This window comes from Microtus oregoni, unplaced genomic scaffold (assembly GCF_018167655.1).
Source record: "Microtus oregoni isolate MIOR12 unplaced genomic scaffold, Mior012 000060F_ref0000265, whole genome shotgun sequence".
NCBI classification, from domain to species: Eukaryota; Metazoa; Chordata; class Mammalia; order Rodentia; family Cricetidae; genus Microtus; species Microtus oregoni.
In genome coordinates this window covers 4394384-4407132 of record NW_024543870.1, presented here as the reverse complement: position 1 = coordinate 4407132, position 12749 = coordinate 4394384, and the positions used below count along the sequence as shown (strand labels likewise).

The window sequence follows — 12749 nt, the reverse complement described above, 5'->3', positions numbered from 1 at the left end:
CTCTCAGAAGTTTGGATGACACCAATTAATTATCTTCCTTTATGAAGTATACTGTGATTCATCTTCCTTGTACCGTAATTTCCTAATAATGCAAAAATGTATGCTTTTGCATCTTCACACACACACACACACACACACACACACACACACACACACAACCAACTGACGAGCAGGAGAAGATGCCAAGAAGTGGATTTCAGAAGAAAGCTGGTTTAGGATTTTAAGTCAGCTGGTTAAACTGCAGCTCATAATCAAGAATCGACTTTCATAAAGCCCACAAAAGCTTGGGTAGTCAAAATAATGTTCATGATCTATATTTAAAAATTGCATTAGGAATTAAGACGCACTACATCCTTAACAGGATTCAGTCAGGCATGGAAACGAAAGAGCGAGATATTTGGCTCCAGTATCACAAACTCAAGGAGATTCAGCTGAAAGTAAACACAAGGCCCATCCCCTATTTTACTCGTTAAGAACTTGTTTGTTAGGCTAACTTTAATCAGATGCAAATATCACAAAATAGAATGGGGTACCAGTGGGGCCGACTGGTAGCTATGCTATTGTTGGCTTCAGTCTTACACTGAATAAGCATTCTAGGTTAATATCCAAACATGGACCTTTTAGCTCAAAATTATTCTCTCTCTATCTAGCACATGCACTACGCGCACATACACATGCACATATGCATGCACGGTCACACACACATGTGCACACATGCACACATATGCGCACGCACGCACACGCATGCATGCACACACACGCACATGCGTACACCTGCAAACACGGCACACACACAGAGAGTTGCATCAATTCTTTTGCATTGCCTTCTTCATACAACAGCAGTACCAAGCACCTGCTTGCAGTGTTTAGCTCTCCAGATCCGGTCTTGGGGAGTGTGGTCTTCGTACCATAACTTTTCCCTGGCCTTTCAGCTCTGTCAGAAAATGACCTTATGAACTGTTCCTTCTTATGCTGCCCCAGATGCCCCACCGGTTTCTTTCCACATGACTTCCCTAAGACATCCAGGCTCAACCTTCCAACTGCTGGCTTTCAGGATTTGCCCAAAGAAGCCCATCTGAGCTGCTATTTGTGAAGTTACTAACAAACAGATGTTTGAAATTGCCCCCTTCTTGCTCCTTTTCTGAGCGAGATCACACAGCTCCACAGCAAAGGTCTGTGCAATTTAAGACAGACCCAGGCTGCCAGCAAAAGCCCCTCTCCAGCAATCACCTCGTTAACAGACCTGGTCTTCCAGTTCCACCACAATCACAAAGTTACCTTTTAGGTCCTGTGTCTCCAGTCTCAACATGTCCCAGTCACAGAAGGGCTTTTCCCTCCTAAGAGGCTGTGTGTGTTGCTTTCTCAGAACATCAACTCTTTGCTCTGTTTTCCTAATTCATCTCAGGGCTGGGCAGCCTCCATGACCTCCAAAGAGGAATGTGTTTCTGTCAGCTCATGCAACACACTACTGTCTGTGTGATCTCCCAAGTCAGGAGCGGCTGACAGGGCAAAGCTTCTGAATAGTTTATCAGGCCCTCATCTGTCCCCTCCTGGAGCACAAACACCACAAATATCAAAGGGCAAACCTGGACCAAAAGGAGCAGAAGGACTGGAAAGGACTCGACGGTCATTTCAAACCCTAGAGCATCACTGTTCAGAAAGGGTAAAAGCCAGCACTGAGAACACCAGTGGACATAGTTGGATGGAAACACTGCAAGATTTTGGAATAGCCACTTCTTCCTTACTCCCCTCCCCAAACTGCTGGACTGTCTTTGGACTGCCCGTCTGGAAATACTGACCTGGAAACTTATTATTAATTATGAAAGCTTGGCTTTAGCTTAGGCTTTTCTCCAACTGGCTCTTAAAACCTAACACATATTTTTTAAATCTACTTTCTGTCACGTGGCTCAGTTACCTCTTCTCAGTAGGACACATCTGACTTGCTCTGAGTCTACTGGTGAAATCTGGTGCCTAGAGGACTCTGCCCAGAAGTCCCGCCTCTTCTCTCTCACGTAGCTATTGGTCATTTAGCTCTTTATTAAGCCAATCAGAGGGTGCCTTAGGCAGAGGCACATCTCTACAGTGTAAACAGGTATTCCCAACAGCTTCTCTTCACAAAGTTTGCTCCCAGCATTCCTTTAAACCCAGAACCTAATGACACATTGTGTTATGGAGGAAATCAAGGTGAGTGGCTGAGGTAAGAATTGAAGATGACCTCTGATAACCTCTGTAGCCAGCTGCACCAAATCTCAAGCAAATGCCTTACTTATTATAGGCCGGGAGCAGTGGTCCTGATGGCTGAAGACTCCTTGACAAACTTTGCTTCAGAAAAACGAAACATTATAAAACAACCCCAAATCTTCCCACTTGGGAGCACAGTATAAAAACATTAGTACCACCCTGGTGTTTTTAATAAGCTACTTCAGAGGGTGCTAGGATTTGGGAATTAGTGTGTTCTAGCCATGAGCAACCAGGTTTCCTCAATTTCTATCTTGTACACCTCTAAGAAGATTAACAAACAAAGTTGGGGGCTGGAGAGATGGCTCAGTGGTTAAAAGCACTGGTTGCTCTTCCAGAGGTCTTGAGTTCAATTCCCAGCAACCACATGGTGGCTTACAACCATCTGTAATAAGACCTGGCGCCCTCTTCTGGCATGCATACATGGAGGCAGAATGTTGTATACATAAATAAATAAATCTTTAAAAACAAAAACAAAAAACCAAACGAAGTTGGGCATGGTGGCACATGCCTGTACTCAGGCATTCAGGAAGCCCAGGCAAGCAGATCTTTAGTTCAAGGCCAAACTAGGCTACGTGGCAAGACCCTGTTCCTCCTCAAAAGGAAGCTGTATTATACAGTGAAAAGAAAACCCAGCTAAGTGATGCTCACAAGAGAAGGGCTTTAAAGGTAAAGTTACCATGCAGTAGACATGCTTAAATAGCTGATGCCAGCCAAGACAGACTTTGAAACATAAAATATTAATACACAATTTCATGAAGATGAACACATACTAATCCCATCTGTTTATGCAACCCATAACAGGGCTTTGAAATACATGTAGCATTTTGGGGTGGTAGGGGGACTCTGGGAATCAGACCCATGGCTTCATAAATGCTAGGCAAGCACTCTACCCTCAGTCTGGAGTGTCATTGACAGGACTAGGAGAAAGAGGAACATATAATCTGATTTCTGTAAGTCAGCATCTGATCAAACAAGTACACAAGGACATTTTTATGTGACGTTTTAAAATCAAGAATATAGTGACCTTTAGTCAACACTGTGTCTAACGACAAAGTTTGCATTCTTTCAAACAGTGACCTGCTCTTGGTAGTCAAAAATGCAAAAGTAAGCACTAGGAAGCCAAGGCCTGTGCATCTCTTTGAGTTCAGGGCTAGCCTGGCCTACATATCAAGTTTCGGAGCTTCACACTGAATGAGACCCCATTCTTAAACAAAACAAATAAAATATGAGCTATCCAGATATCTTGACTGTATACTAAAAATGTTTCAAGTGTCAAAAACTCAAATTTAGTTTGACACCTTGTATTTTCATCTGTTAAAGCTGCCCACTTTAAGTTCCTTCTCCACAAGGTGACAGATAAGACCAAGAGTCACGGAAAGAACACACTGTGTTTTCCACTTGTGAGCCTCTGAGCGCATCCTCTCGGAATCTATAGCATGAATGGTGTGCAAAGTCTAAGGATAAACGTGATGATATTACTGGAATCACTTCGTTTCCCCAGCTGCAGAATACACAGTGTTGTGCCCCTTCCGTTACCAAACCACTGATCAACAAGCACTTATCCACATCTTACTCCACCCTCCAAATCTGAAATTCTCCTATCAGGAACCCTTGCCAAAATAAAACAGTCGCCAGCTCAATTTGTCACCCATTTTTCCTTCCACAGTAATTCCTGACACCAATTTGTCACAGTTTATCAATGATGACAACTCCTACTTGAATAAGGGAGATTGGCATCTCTCATTTAGTCGAGACTCTGCCTAGGAACTGCAGAGAGGCCAGTGCTCTTCACCCCGACCACATCACAGCCAGAATCTCAAAAGGTCTTATCATGTTAGCAAAGACTCATAGTTCTAAGATGGGGTCGTGCCAGGGATTGAGAAACAGCAGGTAATCGTGCTAACCAAGGGAAGCAGGGAGAATGTGCATTGAAGATAATGGATAAGGTGGGCTTTGTGTCTGTTTCTCTAAAATGTGGTTCTATTCAAGTGGCCTCAAGTAACCATCATGTTACCTGTCATGCAGACAGTATCTCATGGACTTAACATTTGTTTACACAGGCTAGATCCTCTTGGAAACCCAACTGGGGGTCTTCTGACCATACAAGAAGAAAAGACGCTCGGATGTGTTTTTTTTTTTACCCTAAACATCATCTCTTCTTTCTGTGTTGTGGTTGGAGCCACTATGCTGATTTTGACATCACAGTATAGTCCTTGGGCCAAATACAGCCTGACACTTATTGCCTAATAAAAGTTTTATGAAAATACAGGATGCTTGTGTCTTTACAACATATTATCTGTGGCTGCGTTCACACCATAATGGTGGCGCTAGAAAGGGGCCAACAGAAAGCATGGCCCGTGAGCCCACAGGTCTTTACAACATAGCCCTTTAAGGTAAAAGTTTGTCAGTCCCTGCGGCAAAGTACTAACAATAGTATATTGAGAGAGAGAGAGAAAGTGGGGGGAGGGGAGGAAAAGGGGAGAGAAAGACAGGGAGGGAGGGAGGGAGAGAGAGAGAGAGAGATGAAGTAACAACATTCAAAGCTTTGCATCTTTTTTTGGCAACAATTTGAGAAAGTGGGTGGTGTGTTTCAACCAAAAAGTATCAACTCAGCTCAGGTGACCTTCCTATTTTCTGTGTAGCACCTCAGACACCGAAGCAGAGTTTGAAAGGAACACTGCCCTTGACTCTTACATATCCTTAGACTCCAAAGTGCAAACACACATGCATGAAGTACATAAACAGCATCACTTTCTGCTTTTGGCAAAATTCCCCAGTGGCAAGCACACCGTACACAGGATAGCTTCTGACACCATTATGTGTCATCTGATGAAGACCGCACGAGTCGTCTGATGAAACAGCAAGGAAATGGTCTCCATTTAGTGCCATAGCCTGCAGGGAACTGTCACCATTGCAAGAATTTAGAATTCAAATCAACGTAAGTTCTTCGGTGGCTTCCCTCTAGACAGAAGCAGTGTGGGATTCAAAAGAGCAGTTGCCTTCAAATGGAAACCACAGCAAGCTTGAAAATACCCCCAGCCACATGGGCTGTGGAGGAGAGCTCCGAGAGCCAGGGTGGCGGACTGTGATTTGGAGGGGCTCTTGGTGAATACGTCTGTCTTACAGGAGCCAGGCACAAATCGCCCCTGAGAAGTTCCCTTCTGCACTCATGGAAAGAGCTTACAGATAGTCACGGCACACTTACAGTTAATGACATTTCATACCACAGAAAATTAAACAGATAATCCTCCCGTTGAGAAAAGCAGAGAAGAAAAAACGCTACAACCACCGTTGCCAAGTTTGACTTGATGATACTCACAGAGTACAGGGCTCACCAAATAGAAACTTCCAGAACTCCATCTGATTCAACCCTTCTGCTTGATGAGGGATCACAGTGGTTCTCCAACTGGGACAGAACGGGGGTCCTTTGGCTCTTACTTCTCCAGCCTGCATCACCTGCTCCCTGAACCCATCCCTCCTCCACTGGGCTAAAGGTATAGGTCACACCTGAAGGCCCTGATACACCTCAGCCAGCATCAACCAGATCTCAATATGCTCAGACGTCATTTCTTTTCTCTTCAAGTGTTTGATAAACGGCTCTCATGAGCTCAGAGTTAAGGGTCAATGCGTTGATAAACATGATAGGCATGGCCCCAAACTCTTGAAAGCACACACAGGCTGCAGGGCCAGGGAAGGGAGCCGACACTAGATGATAAATAAACTCACTAATGACAGTTAGTTCTGCCCAGTGTTGTGAAGATCAACGATCTGTGAGACCAGAAAAGGAATGTGGATTCATACTGTAATATCCGAGAAAGCCCGCAGACTGGATTACTCTCTTACCAGCTGCTCTGTAGTTTCCTGCATTCTGCAACATCATCGGATTTCCTGCTGTGTTCCGTAGGAATGACATTTAAAACGAAAGCAGCAGGAGGAACAGGCCTTCCTGGGGTAAAGGCAGAAGCTGGGAGGCATTTCAGGCAGTGAGAAGGAGAAGGCTGGGGAGGTGGGTGAGTAGAGGCCTGGGAGACAGCAGCTGCCTCTCACTGCAGGGCAGGACTTCGCTTCTGTTCTCGGGACAGGAGAGAGTCACTGAAGGTTTTGAACAGGGGTTTGAAAACTGACATCTACACTTTTTCCACAGGTGACTGACTGTGATATGACGCCGTGGGGAAGGGGACAGAACTGGACCTTGGCAGTCACTGTGGGGAACATCTAACAACAACATTTAGGTGGTAGACTTATCGAAAGATAGGAACAGATGCTAGGTGAAAGAGTTGTACTAAGGGTGATCCCCAGTCTTTTGCAGCTCCAGAGAGATGTTGTGGGGATCAAATCCCAGTGTGTGGACGGATACTGAAGATGGGCCACCCCTAAGCATAAATGATGACTAGTGTCTTAATTGTTACTCGAGAACCATTTCCCACAGGAGGCAGCGTTTGTTTCCACCTGTGGATGAACACACAGCACACAAGGGCTAGAGCTGAGTTCTGCATCACGATGTCTAAGTGCACAGCACACAGGGACTAGGGCAGTGTTCTGCATCACGATGTCTAAACGCACAGCACACGAGGGCTAGGACAGTGTTCTGCATCACGATGTCTAAGTGCACAGCACACAAGGGCTAGAGCTGAGTTCTGCATCACAATGTCTAAATGCACAGCACACAGGGACTAGGGCAGTGTTCTGCATCACGATGTCTAAGTGCACAGCACACAGGGACTAGGGCAATGTTCTGCATCACGATGTCTAAGTGCACAGCACATGAGGGCTAGGGCAGTGTCCTGCATCACGATGTCTAAGTGCACAGCACACAAGGGCTAGAGCTGAGTTCTGCATCACAATATCTAAGTGCACAGCACACAAGGGCTAGGGCAGTGTTCTGCATCACGATGTCTAAGTGCACAGCACACGAGGGCTAGGGCAGTGTTCTGCATCACGATGTCTAAGTGCACAGCACACGAGGGCTAGGGCAGTGTTCTGCATCACGATGTCTAAGTGCACAGCACACAAGGGCTAGGGCAGTGTTCTGCATCACGATGTCTAAGTGCACAGCACACAAGGGCTAGAGTTGAGTTCTGCATCACGATGTCTAAGTGCACAGCTCATGAGGACTAGAGCAGAGTTCTGCATCACAATGTCTAAGTGCACAGCACATGAGGGTTAGGGCAGTGTCCTGCATCACGATGCCTAAATGCACTCTGACATAGAGAAGGCGCCCTCTCCTCTCCACGTTTTCTTCTGCCTCACACCACTACAAACAGCACGCAGCACTGAGGACAGGCTCACACCCCGACAAGAAGCACAACAAACAACAGAGTTCAAAAACACACGCAATGCGGCGCCATTTCCAAACTAGAATAGAATTACGAGCAAGTGCCGCGTGCATTAGTTAGCTTCCCGATCCTGTGACAAAGCGCTTGAGAGAATCAGCTTACACAGACGGAAACCTTATTTTGGCTCAAAGGTTTGGGACCATGGTTATTTACTGCGATTGCTTTGGAATTGTGCTAGATGAATGTACTACTCAGGAAGTGGGTAGCAGAGAAGGTATGGTCCCCTTATGGCAGCTAAGGTGCAGGGAGAAAGACAAGATTAGATTCCAACCCCCTCCAAAGGCGTACTCCCCGTGCCCTAACTGCTGTCCACTAGGATCCATTCAATAAAGGTGCCACCACCTCCACCCATGTCCTAGAGAGGACAAAGTCGTTAACACAATGGGCTTTCAGGTACTGCTGGATCCAAACTACAGCAATGAATTTTACTGTTGTTTTCTTTTTGATTAAGAAGAAAACAACAACATAAGAAGCCATGATCCCAGCACCTTCACCCACTAGGTCTAGAAAAGGCATCTAGAGAAAATCAAGCAGTACACCCAGGCTGAATGAAACGACCAATGCTCCACCCCCCAAACTGCTCAGGGGGTCTTGGAAACACACAACACAGGGAGATCACGTAAGGGGTCTCTGCAATCAAACCCACTGTGTCCTTTCCCCAAAGCAACGTCACCCCTGGAACAGAGGAAACCCTGGAAACCCCACACATCTTAATGTGACTCTCAAGTCCCACTGCCCCTTCGGTCAAAACCATTCCATAGCAGTGGTGGGACAACACTGTGGGGGGGGGGGGGTAACACATATGGAGACTAGCTTATTGCTAAAGCGGCAAAAGTATCGCTATTCTGTGTGGTGCGGTAACACTCATACATTTTAAACACCTTCCATAAGTTCTCCTTTCCATCAGAGGCAAGCCCCAGTAGGGATTTAAAATTAAACCATGAACCGAGTGTCAGGAATTATGAAATAAGAGTAAGTGGGGGCTCCTTCTGAATGGCAAACACCGGGCTATTCAGAACGGTGAACTAGAAGAGCCCCCTGGGGGCAGCACCATCTATTCCGGCTTTCTTGTCAAGAAAGCCACCTCCTACCTTCTCTAAGAGCCAAGGGGGGATGTCTCTTTACAAGGAGACACCCACTTATTCATTCATGAAAACGTATTGGGCTCCTAATATGTACCGCTCCCAATCCTAGGAACCGGAATGCGGTGTTAAACCCAACAGACTTGGCCTTGAACATGGCGACTTACAGTCTGACGGGAGAGACAGTTCTAAAACCTAAACACCTCTGCATGTGATTAAATGTCAGACGGAGAAGGAAACAGTCTGATGAGAGAGACGTGAATGGGGCTTGGCTTCACTGAAGCAGCACTGGAGGGGGTAGAGGTCAGGTGAGAGTGGATCAGAGCAGCATTCGGGGTGGCACGAAATGACCATTTGGAGACCTGAAGTTACTTTTCTAAGTGCAGCGGAAGGCAGTGAGCGAGAGATCGAGGCAGAGATGGAAGGATGTCTGTGTTCTGAAAAGGACGAGCAGAGAACAAGACAAGGGGAAGCTGAGGCAGTGGGAGCGGGAGGATGAGGCTGGGATGCGCTCTGAGTTGAACAGACCAGCTGTTTCACGTGGGAAGTGTAGTGAGGGAGTGAGCATGGAAGACAGCCCTGGGTCCCTCTGGAGCAACTGACTGAATGGCGTGCTGCGTAGAAAGGCAGGAACAGCAGGACACACCGGTGGAGCTGATAGGTACAGGATCAAAAGCTTGGTTTGGAGCAGAGAGTTGAAAAGCTAAAGATGCCTTTGAGCCCTCCGGATGGAAACACTGAGTAAGTGGTGGGATTAAGCTCGAGAAACGGGATTCATTTGCTGTTCCGCTCTACAGATCCTAGAGGAGCTGCTCAAGGCTGGCCCGCCTCCCTTTGAAGGTGAAGGAGTCTGTCCTACTCTCTACTCCCGAGCTAGGCGGCAGCAAAATGAGAAAGGAACACAGATACCTTCTAATAGCTTTAAAGAATGCCCATCTTCAATGAGCAAAAACTGCACTCTGAGGAAGCAGTGAAGTTGCCTACAAACCATCTACGGATATCATGCATCTTTTTTTTTTTTTTTTTTTTTGGTTTTTCGAGACAGGGTTTCTCTGTGGCTTTGGAGCCTGTCCTGGAACTAGCTCTGTAGACCAGGCTGGTCTCGAACTCACAGAGATCCGCCTACCTCTGCCTCCCGAGTGCTGGGATTAAAGGCGTGCGCCACCATCGCCCAGCTAATATCATGCATCTTAAAGTGGGAAGATTATATAAACACGTAATTCCAGAGGTCAGCCATTCACAGGACTCCTCCCCATCCTCGGCTCTTACAGCGTCCTGTCCCCCCCCACCCCTCATCCACAGTGTTCCCTGAGCATTGGTGGGGAGTGATAATACAGGTGTTCGTGAGGGCTAGCACTCAACAGCCCCTTGGTTTTAGCACTTCAAACAGGTATGATGTTTCCACATTAACCCACTGGCCACTGCGGAGAGGAGCGTCTCTACGGATGGGCGCAGCAGTAATCTGTGGTATCACTCAGGTTTCTTTGCGCACACCGCATCTCTTCTTTCATTGACTGTAGATTTTATAGGTATGCATACACGTACACACACACTCACACACACACATATGCACACCCACACACACACAGGTTAGAAGAGGCCCTAGATGGTTAAGAGAGCTCACCTATCCTGACACTGACAGAAACTTAAAGCATCAGTATTCCATCCACACTTTGGTGGACTAGGACTTTGAAACTCACTACACGCTCGAACAAATTCACTGCTTCACTTGGTTTGGTTACAGGTTTTTGTAAAGGACTCCAAATTGTGATGAGTATGTGTGTGTGTGTGTGTGTGTGTGTGTGTGTACGTGTGTAAGTGCACACTTGTTTGTGTGCGCATACCACTGAAAGCATGCAGGGGTCAGAGGACAACCTAGGGTGTTTGTGGCTACCTTCCATCTTGTTTGAGGCACAGTCCCTTGCTGTTCGTTGCTATGTGTACCAGACATGCTGGCTTAGAGGCTCTGCCCCATCTGGCACCGGGATTGTAGACTCACGGAACTCACCTGGCCTGACAGGGCTACCGGACATAAGTCTCCCTGCTTGTGTGATCCACACTTTACCCACTGAGCCATGTTCTCAGCCCTGTTTTTGTTTTGATTAAAACCTAAATGCCATGTTTCAAAAATCCTTCGTTCACTGGAAACTTTCACGATTTAATAAGCGGAAGCAGCAGAAGAAGCAGGCTCTCTTCTAGAGGGGGACACTCAGCACCATGGAGACAGCCAAATACAAAGATGACGTCATGCACATAGCTGATTCACGGGGAAAGGGGAAGAAGGGGAGGAGGCGACCGAGAGCCAAGTAAGACGTGGGGATTGAGATGACACTGTGCTGGAATGGAGGATGCTGAGCTAGGCAGCCACACTGTGACCATCACTGGGCGCCAGTGAAGTTAAAAAAAAAAAAGTGGAAGTTTAGCTGGGGGACTTGAGAGCAAGCTGTCCCTGTTCTGTTTCTGAGTACATATTTTCCACACTGGCCTCCCTGGAAAACATACTTCCTCATTCACACTCGCCCAACATAAATATTTTTTCCTTTTATCGAAATCCAGATTACAGTCTCCCCTCCATCTACTCCTCCCAGTTCCTCCTCCTTCTACACCTCCCCTCCCACCTAGACCCATCCTTTCTGTCTCTCATCAGAAAACAGGCTTCTGAGGGATAATAAATGTAATATAATAAGATCACACACCAGAATTGGACAAAACAAACAAACAGGAGGAAAGGAGCTCGAGAGAAGACAAGAAACAGGGACTCACTCGCTCACACACCCAGGAAGTCCATGAAAACGCTGACCTGGAAGTCAGGGTACACAGAAAGGACCCGAGGAGAGCAAAGAGAGGAGGAAAAATATACAAATAAAATCAAAATGAAAACTAATAAGATGAAATTTTAAAATCTTCTTAAAAAGGAACATCCCTGGGGCTGGAGAGATGGCTCAGTGGTTAAGAGCATTGCCTGCTCTTCCAAAGGTCCTGAGTTCAATTCCCAGCAACCACATGGTGGCTCACAACCAACTGTAATGAGGTCTGGTGCCCTCTTCTGGCCTGCAGGCATATACAGACACAATATTGTATACATAATAAATAAATAAATATTTAAAAAAAAAAAGGAACATCCCTGACACTGTGAGACAAGGGTCTCCACAGATGCCTTTGAGTTCGTTTCCTCTTGGCCACTGACTGCTAGGCATGAGGTCTGCCCTTAGGAGAAGTCCGCTTCCTCAGTCAGACTCCCTTGAGGGAGACTAAATTTTCATTTGGAGGCGGTTATCTATTGGAGACAGTTTCCGGGTTAGGGAGGGGGCCTGTGTCCACTTCTCCTTTCAGCTCCAAGATATCACCTGGAGCAGCAGACTCCCGGAGGACCTCTGCATACCGCCTCAGTCTTGGTGGATTCGTATCAACCATGTTGGTTGCAGAGGGCCTTGTTTCCTTGGTGTCCCCTATCACACTCTTCCCGCCTTCTCTTCTTTGGGGTTCCCTGTGCCTTGGAGGAAGGGATTTGATGGAGAGACCCCATTAAGAGCTTATCTTTCTCTTTGCACACTGCCTGGTTCTGGGTCTCTTTATATTTGTCCCTGGGCTGTTGTCTCTGGTTCTTGGTCGCCCAACCAGTGTCAGGGTTCCAGCTCAAGAAATGGGCCTCAAGTCAAATCAGCTATTGGTTGGTTATTCCCAAACTTTGCACCATCATTGCCCTAGCATATCTGGCAGGCGGGAATATGAAAGGGTCTTTTGTATTTTCATATGGAGCTGAAACTTGTCCTTTCAAGACCCGTGAAGAAGTGTGGCAGAACATTGATGGGTATTACACCGAATCTGTGGCTTGCTTTCAGTAGGATGAACATTTTGTTCCACTGACTCTTTATGTTTTGTTGTTGTTTGTATGTTTCTATTTTATTTCTTCTTTTAGGTGTGCCGTGCTGTTACTAGTGTGAGATCTCTCCAATTTCTTTTATGTAGGCGCTTAGTGCTATGAACTTGTCTTTTAGAACAGAGCCTCATTGTGTCCCATAAGTTTAGGCATGTTGTATAGTAGTTCCAATTCTAGAAAAGTCTCTAATTTCTTTCTGAATTTCCTTCT

General features: G+C 46.3%; 1 protein-coding gene across 11 annotated transcripts in view; it reads right to left on the bottom strand.

Annotated features, from left to right (window-relative positions):
- Osbpl6 (oxysterol binding protein like 6) overlaps window positions 1-12749 on the bottom strand; it is a 157941-nt gene that overhangs the window by 106254 nt on the left and 38938 nt on the right. The window lies entirely within an intron of this gene.